This window comes from Orcinus orca, chromosome 13 (assembly GCF_937001465.1).
Source record: "Orcinus orca chromosome 13, mOrcOrc1.1, whole genome shotgun sequence".
Lineage (NCBI taxonomy): Eukaryota > Metazoa > Chordata > Mammalia > Artiodactyla > Delphinidae > Orcinus > Orcinus orca.
In genome coordinates this window covers 46,427,030-46,435,275 of record NC_064571.1, presented here as the reverse complement: position 1 = coordinate 46,435,275, position 8,246 = coordinate 46,427,030, and the positions used below count along the sequence as shown (strand labels likewise).

The window sequence follows — 8,246 nt, the reverse complement described above, 5'->3', positions numbered from 1 at the left end:
TTTTTTGGCTGCGTTGGGTCTTCGTTGCTGCACGCGGGCTTTCTCTAGTTGCGGCGAGCAGGGACTACTCTTCATTGCGGTGGCTTCTCTTGCTGTGGAGCTCTGGCTCTTCGGTAGTTGTGGCACGTGGGCTCAGTAGCTGTGGGTCACGGGCTTAGTTGCTCTGCGGCATGTGGGATCTTCCTGGGGCAGGGATTGAACCCGTGTCGCCTGCATTGGCAGGCAGATTCTTAACCACTGCACCACCAGGGAAGCCCCAGAATCCTTTCTTAATGCCTAAGGTTTTACTTGGTCCAGTCATGCTGGGTATAAGTTTTACACTTTATGACGATTTTTGGAAGGGAGAGGGTAAAGATATTCTTTTTTGGACATGCTGTCTTTTATAGTGATATGATAGCAACACTGGATTATATATTAAACCACCAGCTAAATATAAATTAAGTTCACAGGCATAATCCAATCAAGCATGACCTACATATATTTTTGGGTTTTGACATCCCAACATCTTAACCTTAGGGTATGAAAGAACTGGACTAGGAATTGGGAGATTGTACCATAGAAATCAAATCAGGTTTTTCCATTCTGATCCCTAAAACAAACAAAGACAATTTATTTGTTTTAGGGATCAAAAATTAAACAAAGACAAAAAACAAAACACACCAGCTTTCCGAGATGTGGAAGTTTAGATAACGCTTTTTCTGTGTAGTTCTCAGGAAGTAAGATTCAAGTGCCCTTTGTTTGTATTTGTAAAGAGTGGCCACACACCCAGGTGATCAGGAAACACACCTTTCCTTCCTTTCTCCAGTATGGTCTATGTAGGCTTTCCCAAACTAGTATCCTCCCAGCACTCTCTCCACTGAATGTGACTTGAACAAAGGGCTTGGGGGTGGTGGGAAAGGAGGGTATCGTGGTACAACTAGCTTTGGAAATGTGAGACGTCCACCTTATGAAGCATGGTAGCCTATTAAAGTCTGAGAAAATCTGCAATTAAATTCAGGTCTGTTTTGGATTATCTGAGCATTTCCCAAGCCAGCTTCACCACGGAACTCCATTCCCCTCTAGGCCGTGCATTCTGTGGGCTACATTTAGATAAGCAAGAACACTAGCTCAGACACAGGTCCTCAAAGGCTTTCTCTGCCACTTGACAGCTTTGAGAATTTGGGTAAGTCACTTACCCTCTCAGAGTCCTGGTTTCCTCATCTGAATTATGTAGAAAAGAAATCTAGCTCTGCCAGCCGGCCCTTGGCTTCACCACCCCGCCAAGGAGCGAGCCTGAAAAACCCACACTGGTGGGCCCCAAGCGGGACACCCCCCCCCCCCCACCAGCTGCCGCCAGTCGCCTCAATGCCGGAGTAGAGCAGGGTTCCAAGTCTGTGGAAGACATCATCTTGTGCCTGCCTGCCCACCCCACTCTCTGACCTTGCTAGTCTCTCAGGGTCTGAGATGCTGACCTTCACTGCTCAGCTAAGGGCTCCAGAGACTCTACTTTCTCTATACGTGTCCAGCTGAATAAACCTAGGATGCTGTTACACCTGAGGGGAGTGAGGAGTGGGCGGTCAGGGCACCAGAGTAAGAGCCCTCTGGGGCCTCAGGCAGAGTGAAACTGTAACCAGCAGGGGATGAGTGAATTTTGGCACAAACTGGGCTGCTGCATGGTAGGGAACCCCCAGCTGAAGAAGAAGAGGAGGTGGCTTGACTGGGCCATGATTGGGGAACCAATGAATTTTGTCCACCTGACTCACATTGGCTCTAGGGAGATGGGGGTTGGAGATGGACTGGCCATGACAGGTGCAGTTCAGGAGCAGATTCAAGGGAGAGCAAGACAGGCTGTGGAGCAATTCTAGGGGCTTGTAGCTCCAATAGGAATGGTTCTGCTGTATGTCCAAGCTTCACTCTGTCCCGCCCAGAAGACATGCTGCCCCTACCAGTTTCCCTCCTAGAATCAGTGACCCCAGGGCCCCTCTTTTCCCTATCTAATAGTGCCTCAAAAGGCTTGGGCGCTGGACTCCCTCTTCTCCCTCTGGCTGTAGCCCCTCCTGGACATGGGATCAAGGCAGCAGGACTGACCAAGTGACTACTCGTTAGCCAGAGAAGCTCAGCTGAAGCCCTGAACACTCTCAGATCTGAGGGAGGAGTTTTCTTGGACTTGGAATGTGATCCCTTCTCCTAAATGACAGCCTAGGTGCCATATGCTTTTAAACTCTTAACCTGGAACTCCTTAATTATGGTCGGTAGGTGAGATGACCAAAGCTGAAGCTGGCTTTGCTGAGATGCTGCCTACCTCCCCGCCCTTCTCTTTCCTCCTGGAATGAACTGAAGCAGATGTCAAGCAGGGACTGGGAGGGTGACCCCTGGCTAGTTTACTCTTTCTCTTTAGATCTCAGACTTTAAACTCACAGTTCCTCAATATGTCTCTGCCAATACCAGGGTCTTTCTCTAGGTAGGCCTCTAACCCTATGTTTCTGTAGCATTGCTGGCTCCCTACAATCTTTCCTTTTTTTAAATTAATAAAAAATTTAATTAAAAAAAGAAAATAAATCTATCTCTCATCATATTTTGAAGACATAGTATGTACTCAGTAAAGACTTGCCTCCTTCCCTTCGCAATCCATGGTAGTATAAATCTTTCTGTGTCGCACCAAGTGTTCCAACGTCCTCTCTAATGTGACCACTTTCTTTTTCCAGTCTCATCTCCCAGTAACAGGGAGAAGTGCTAACGCTCTTTTAAAGCCAGACTCTCTAGAATGTAAACTTACTAGCTGTGGGACTTAAGCCCAGTTACCTACCTTCTCTGTGCCCAAGTGTTCCCACCTGGAAAATGGGGCTCATAATGGTAACTGCTTCATAGGGTTGTGAAGATTAAAGGTTAATATTGATAAAGCACTCAGAATAACATCTGGCATAAGGTAAGTGCTCAATAATCTCATTAAAGCTACTAGTAGTTTTATTTTCTAATCATACACTATACTCCAGACACACTTGGCTCTTGGCTACACAAAGATACCTGATGCTTTCCCATGTCCATGTCTTTGCTGTTGCTGACCTCTTCACCTGGAGTGTCCTTCTTCACCTGTTCAACCTGGCAAAATCCTATGTATTATTCCAGGCCCAACCATGAAAATGCTACCTTCTTGATGAAGGCTTTCCAGATTTCCCCTAACCTGGTAGCTTCCTCTTTTATTTATTTATTTATTTTGCAGTACGCGGGCCTCTCACTGTTGTGGCCTCTCCTCTCCCGTTGCGGAGCACAGGCTCCGGACGGGCAGGCTCAGCGGCCATGGCTCACGGGCCCAGCCGCTCCGCGGCATGTGGGATCTTCCCGGACCGGGGCACGAACCCGCGTCCCCTGCATCGGCAGGCGGACTCTCAACCACTGTGCCACCAGGGAAGCCCGGTATCTTCCTCTTTGAAGGAATCCCCTCAGGGCTTTGTAGCTCTCTCCTGGCTCTTATCATGTTCAACTTTGTATCCAATGAGTTTTATACTCCTGGAGGAGCAATACACACACACACACACACACACACACACGCAGCACCCAGCAGTGTGATCGAGCAGGGAAAACTTCAGGCTGGGAACCAGGAAACCTGGGCTCTGGTCCCAGACCAACCACTCTATAATCTTGGGTAAGTCACTTCATTGAGATTTGGTTTCCTCTTTCTTAAAACAGTGGGTTGGATTAGATGAGATCCGAAGCCTCTTCTATCTCTACCCTTCTGTAAGTCTAGTGTACACTCCTTGGACTGCCATATACATGCCTGTGGGATTTCCAGTGAATAGAGGAACAAAGTTTGATCCAGAAATATCTGGTCACAAACCCTTGATTGCATTGTTTTTAAAAGCAAAAGACTGAACAATCCAAATAAATAAAGTGTGGCATATAATGGAATAGTAAGCGGCTGTAACAGCAACAACATAGAATAAGGAAGCTTACCATGTGCTGAGAAGGAGAAAGCTTTAGGATGCATTAAGTGAAAAAAAAGGCAAGATACAGAACAGTGTTTGTAGTATGCTACGTGTTGTATAATAAAGGGAGAGAAGTAATAAAACTATGTATTTGATTTTGTTTATACATGCCTAAAGAGACACTGGACAGGTATCTCTTTTAGAGAAGTGCCCCGTTAGAGCACATAGAAATTTAAAAAGTGGTTACCTATGGGGAATGGAGGTGGGGCTATGAGGTGAGTGGGGACAGGGTGAGAGTGAGAATTTCAATGCATACCTTTCAATACCATTTTGATTATTTACGAATGTGAATGTATTGCCTACGCAAAGAAAAAGCTAAAGTTAAAAGAGAAACCTCTGATGGTGACAGTATTTTTTTTTTTTTTTTTTTTTGCGGTACGGGGGCCTTTCACCGTTGTGGCCTCTCCCGTCGCAGAGCACAGGCTCTGGACGCACAGGCTCAGTGGCCATGGCTCACAGGCCCAGCTGCTCCGCGGCATGTGGGATCTTCCCGGACCGGGGCACGAACCCGCGTCCCCTGCATCGGCAGGCAGACTCTCAACCACTGCGCCACCAGGGAAGCCCGGTGACAGTATTTTTAAACAAAAACATATATTTATCTTGTTGATTTTCAGTTTTCAGTGAGGCTAGGGAAGAACTAAGGAATGATTTACTAATTGATTGCTGCAGCTTTGTACTGGGGTATGAATCCCTGTGGCAATATTGTCATTGGAAAGGTGAATCTCTGGCAGTTGAGATATTCCTGGAGTTTTCTTCTCAAGCCAGCCACATTGATTCTCCAGTTCATACCACCTGATACAGGTGCTCAGAAACCAGAGGCCTCCATCTTTTTGGGATGTGGCCAGTGATTGTGTGAAAGGCCCCCAACTACAGCATCAGCATCCTTATTCTTTCTGGAGGATCTGGGAGAATTCAGTTGAGGAGGAGGACAGGGGCAGCCTAGCAAATTCTCAGATCCTCTTGGAGGGCAAATTAACAGAAGAATGACTGGAGAAGGCTCTGATTAGCACCTACATTGCCAACAGCTAAGACACAATTCAGAGAATGCATTCGGATAATTTTCCCAGCCTTCCCTAGAATCTACCCCTCAGATAGCATAAATCTTCCCACCAAATGGGTAAAATCCCCAGTTCTTCTCAGATTCAGTTAGCCCACTGCCTTAAGAAACTTAGACCTAAAAATATTTTTGTTCCTACCAGAGCCCTGTAGCAATTAGAAATCCAATATATGATTTTCTCAGCTTGCTTTGGTCTAAGGTCCTCTTTGGAGAGAATCCTGAGAGTGTAAATTACTTGCAGCTGAGACAGGCCCATACTTACCCAGCAGGTATTGTATCAAACCCCAGCACTCCCACTCAGCTGCTCCTGGGAAGGCCTCAGAAGAGATTTTCAAAGCAGACTTCATAAAAACAAACACTCCCACCTCTACCCCCATCTCCTGTCCCTTTCGAAAAACAAACAATACTGCTCTGTTCACCAAACACAGGGGGATTTTCTGTTTAAAGTATTTTTTCTTATTCCATATTGGCAGCACTTATTAAGGAGCAGATGACTTTCAAGTTGGGTGAACTTTGAAACATAAGCACATAAGAATCCAGGTGCTTAAAATTTTTTCAAACTTAGACACATCCTTACAGCCCTGAAAAGTATCTTTTTAAAGTTTTATTAAAACTATGTCAGTTTTAAAAAAAAAGGGTACCTTTGACCACATCTCGAGTCATTACGTTTGCTTTTAAAGCTTGTAGTAAAATGACTAAAATCCTATTTCCCTTTTCAAACTTTTGGAAACAGCTTTGGTGTCAGATGGACCTGAGTTTGAATTCTGTTTTCATCAGAATTCAAGACCTGTAAGACCTCAGGCAACTGACCCAATCTCTTTGCCTCAGTTTCCTCATCAATAAAATGGTGATAATTATGGTACGTACCACACAGATTAGCTGTGAGGATTAAATAAATACATGTAAAGCACTTAGAGTGCCTACATATATATGTAGTAAAAATAATAATATCAAAACAATAACCAAAAATTATTATACATTGCATCTCATTGGGGGAAAATGCTTATTAACTGAAATTTAGCAAATATTTCCTCATTTTTGTGAGTCTTTAAGGGCCCACATTTCAGTCTTAAACAAAGGCTTATTATTAAAATTGAACTCTTGCTTCCTCTAACCTGTGTGTAAAAGAAAGAACACAAGAGAAGAGACCAGCCTGCAAACCATGAGAAGCAAGCAAGGACAGAATTTCATCGCCTCTATGGCAAATGTTCAAATAGTCTTAGTGTTTTTGTCATCCTCTGAGAATGAGGTGTAAAGTTTTGGCTGTGACCACACATCCCCACCCACTCAGTATCTGAGGACAGAGGATGGGAAATGAGGAAACCCCAATGTCAGAAGTATGATTAGAAGACAAGATCCAATCACTCAATCCAGACAGAAGAGTTTCCCTTCAGACCAGCTACATGTTCAACTTCTCTGACCTCTGTGAGGGAGTGGTTTTTCTCTCTGTTTCTCTTTGTTCCTCACCCATCAGCCTATGAATTTTTGCAATTTCTTGAATGAATTCTAGGCATGAATCTAGCCCACTTCTGGAATCCTTTACATAGGCCAGCAAAGTATGTCAAATTGGGGTGGGTGGGTGGTTTATCTTGAGGCAATGGCAAGATGTCATTGCCAAGGTCGTCTTTGGACTTCCAAAAGAATGATACCAGTCATGAAAACATTAGCCATGCCTGCCTTCTGCTCTCAAAAAGCATCTGGCTTGCTGCCCACAGATACCGAGGCCATTGTGATGGAGGCACTATGGGAAGCCTGGGGTTGGAAATGACCTCACCTTGGAGTTCTTGCTTTGTGGCATTTTCCAAATTCTAGGTGCTTTTCTTCTGTTTTCCCAAACCTAAATAGTCAGAATGCCAATGACTGAGGTCCCCATTGACAATGTCAGAAACAGGGTTGTCCAATAGAATTGTAAGGTGAGCCACATACATAATTTTAAAATTTTGCAATAGTTTTACTTGAAAAAAATAAAATAGAAATGGTGAAAATAATTTTTAAAATGTTTTATTTAATCCATTATACCCAAGATAATATCATTGCAATGTATAATTGACATTTTACAAATTGAGGTATTTCACATTCTTTTTTTCTAAACTAAGTCTTTGAATTTGGTGTGCATATAGAGTTCATAAAATTTACAGTTAGAACAAGTAGTTTCAAATACCCAAGTTGTTCTAAACATACTTAAAAATTGTCTAATAACTAAACCAAGATCAATGTTAAAATTTGTTAATTAAAATTAAAAATTCAGGTTTTCTGTCACTCCAGCCACATTTCAACTGCTCACTACCAGATGTGGCCTGGTGGCTACTGTATTGGACAATGCAGGTTGGAACAATGAAGAAAAGTGCACGTTGATATGGAGAGCCATCACACTCTGAGCTTTTCCCCTCCTCATTCTCAACTGCTACTTACCAAAGGGAGATTCCAGAAAATTCTTTTAAAAAATTTCTACTTTGGTTTCAACAATAAGAACTCAGATCACTTTTATATTTCTGTAGTGGAATAATGAGAATCAAGCTGCCTGAAAATATGCAAGTGGAATAATTAGCTTATATCTGAGAGGTAAATTGTGATAAACCCTTTCGCAAGAGGAGCATGTAGGAAAGTTTTTTTTTTAACATTATTTTCTTTATTTTTTTGGCCGCACTGGGTCTTAGTTACGGCACACGGGATCTTTACTGAGGCACAAGGGGTCTTTCGTTGCGGTGCACAGTCTCTTCATTGAGGCGCTGGGGCTTCTCTCTAGTTGTGGAGTGCGGGCTCCAGGACACATGGGCTCTGTAGTTTGCGGCACGTGGGCTCTCTCATTGAGGCTCACAATCTCAGTAGTTGTGGCGCACGGGCTTAGTTGCCTCACGGCATGTGGGATCTTAGTTCCCTGAACAGGGATTGAACCCGAGTCCCCTGCATTGAAAGGCGGATTCTTTACCATTGGACCACCAGGGAAGTCCTGGAAAGTTTTAAAGAACATGCAAAAGTCCGTTTACCTGATGTGACAAGTGGTTGGTTGGCTATGAAAAAATGATGTTAAATGACAAACTAATAAAAAAAAGATTTTCAATCTTGAATTGCATTTTTAAAATTGAGATGAAATTCACATAACATAAAGTTATCCATTTTAAAGCAACCATTTCAGTGGTATTTAATATATTCAATATGTTATGCAATTACCGCCTCTATCTAAACATTTTCATGACTCCAAAATAAAACCCCATACTCATTAAGCA

At 43.5% G+C, this 8,246-nt stretch overlaps 1 pseudogene; it reads left to right on the top strand.

Annotated features, from left to right (window-relative positions):
* The first annotated feature begins 1,619 nt into the window (after positions 1 to 1,619).
* LOC101270011 (CDC42 small effector protein 1-like) lies at positions 1,620 to 1,969 on the top strand (annotated as a pseudogene).
* The last annotated feature ends 6,277 nt before the right edge of the window (positions 1,970 to 8,246 follow it).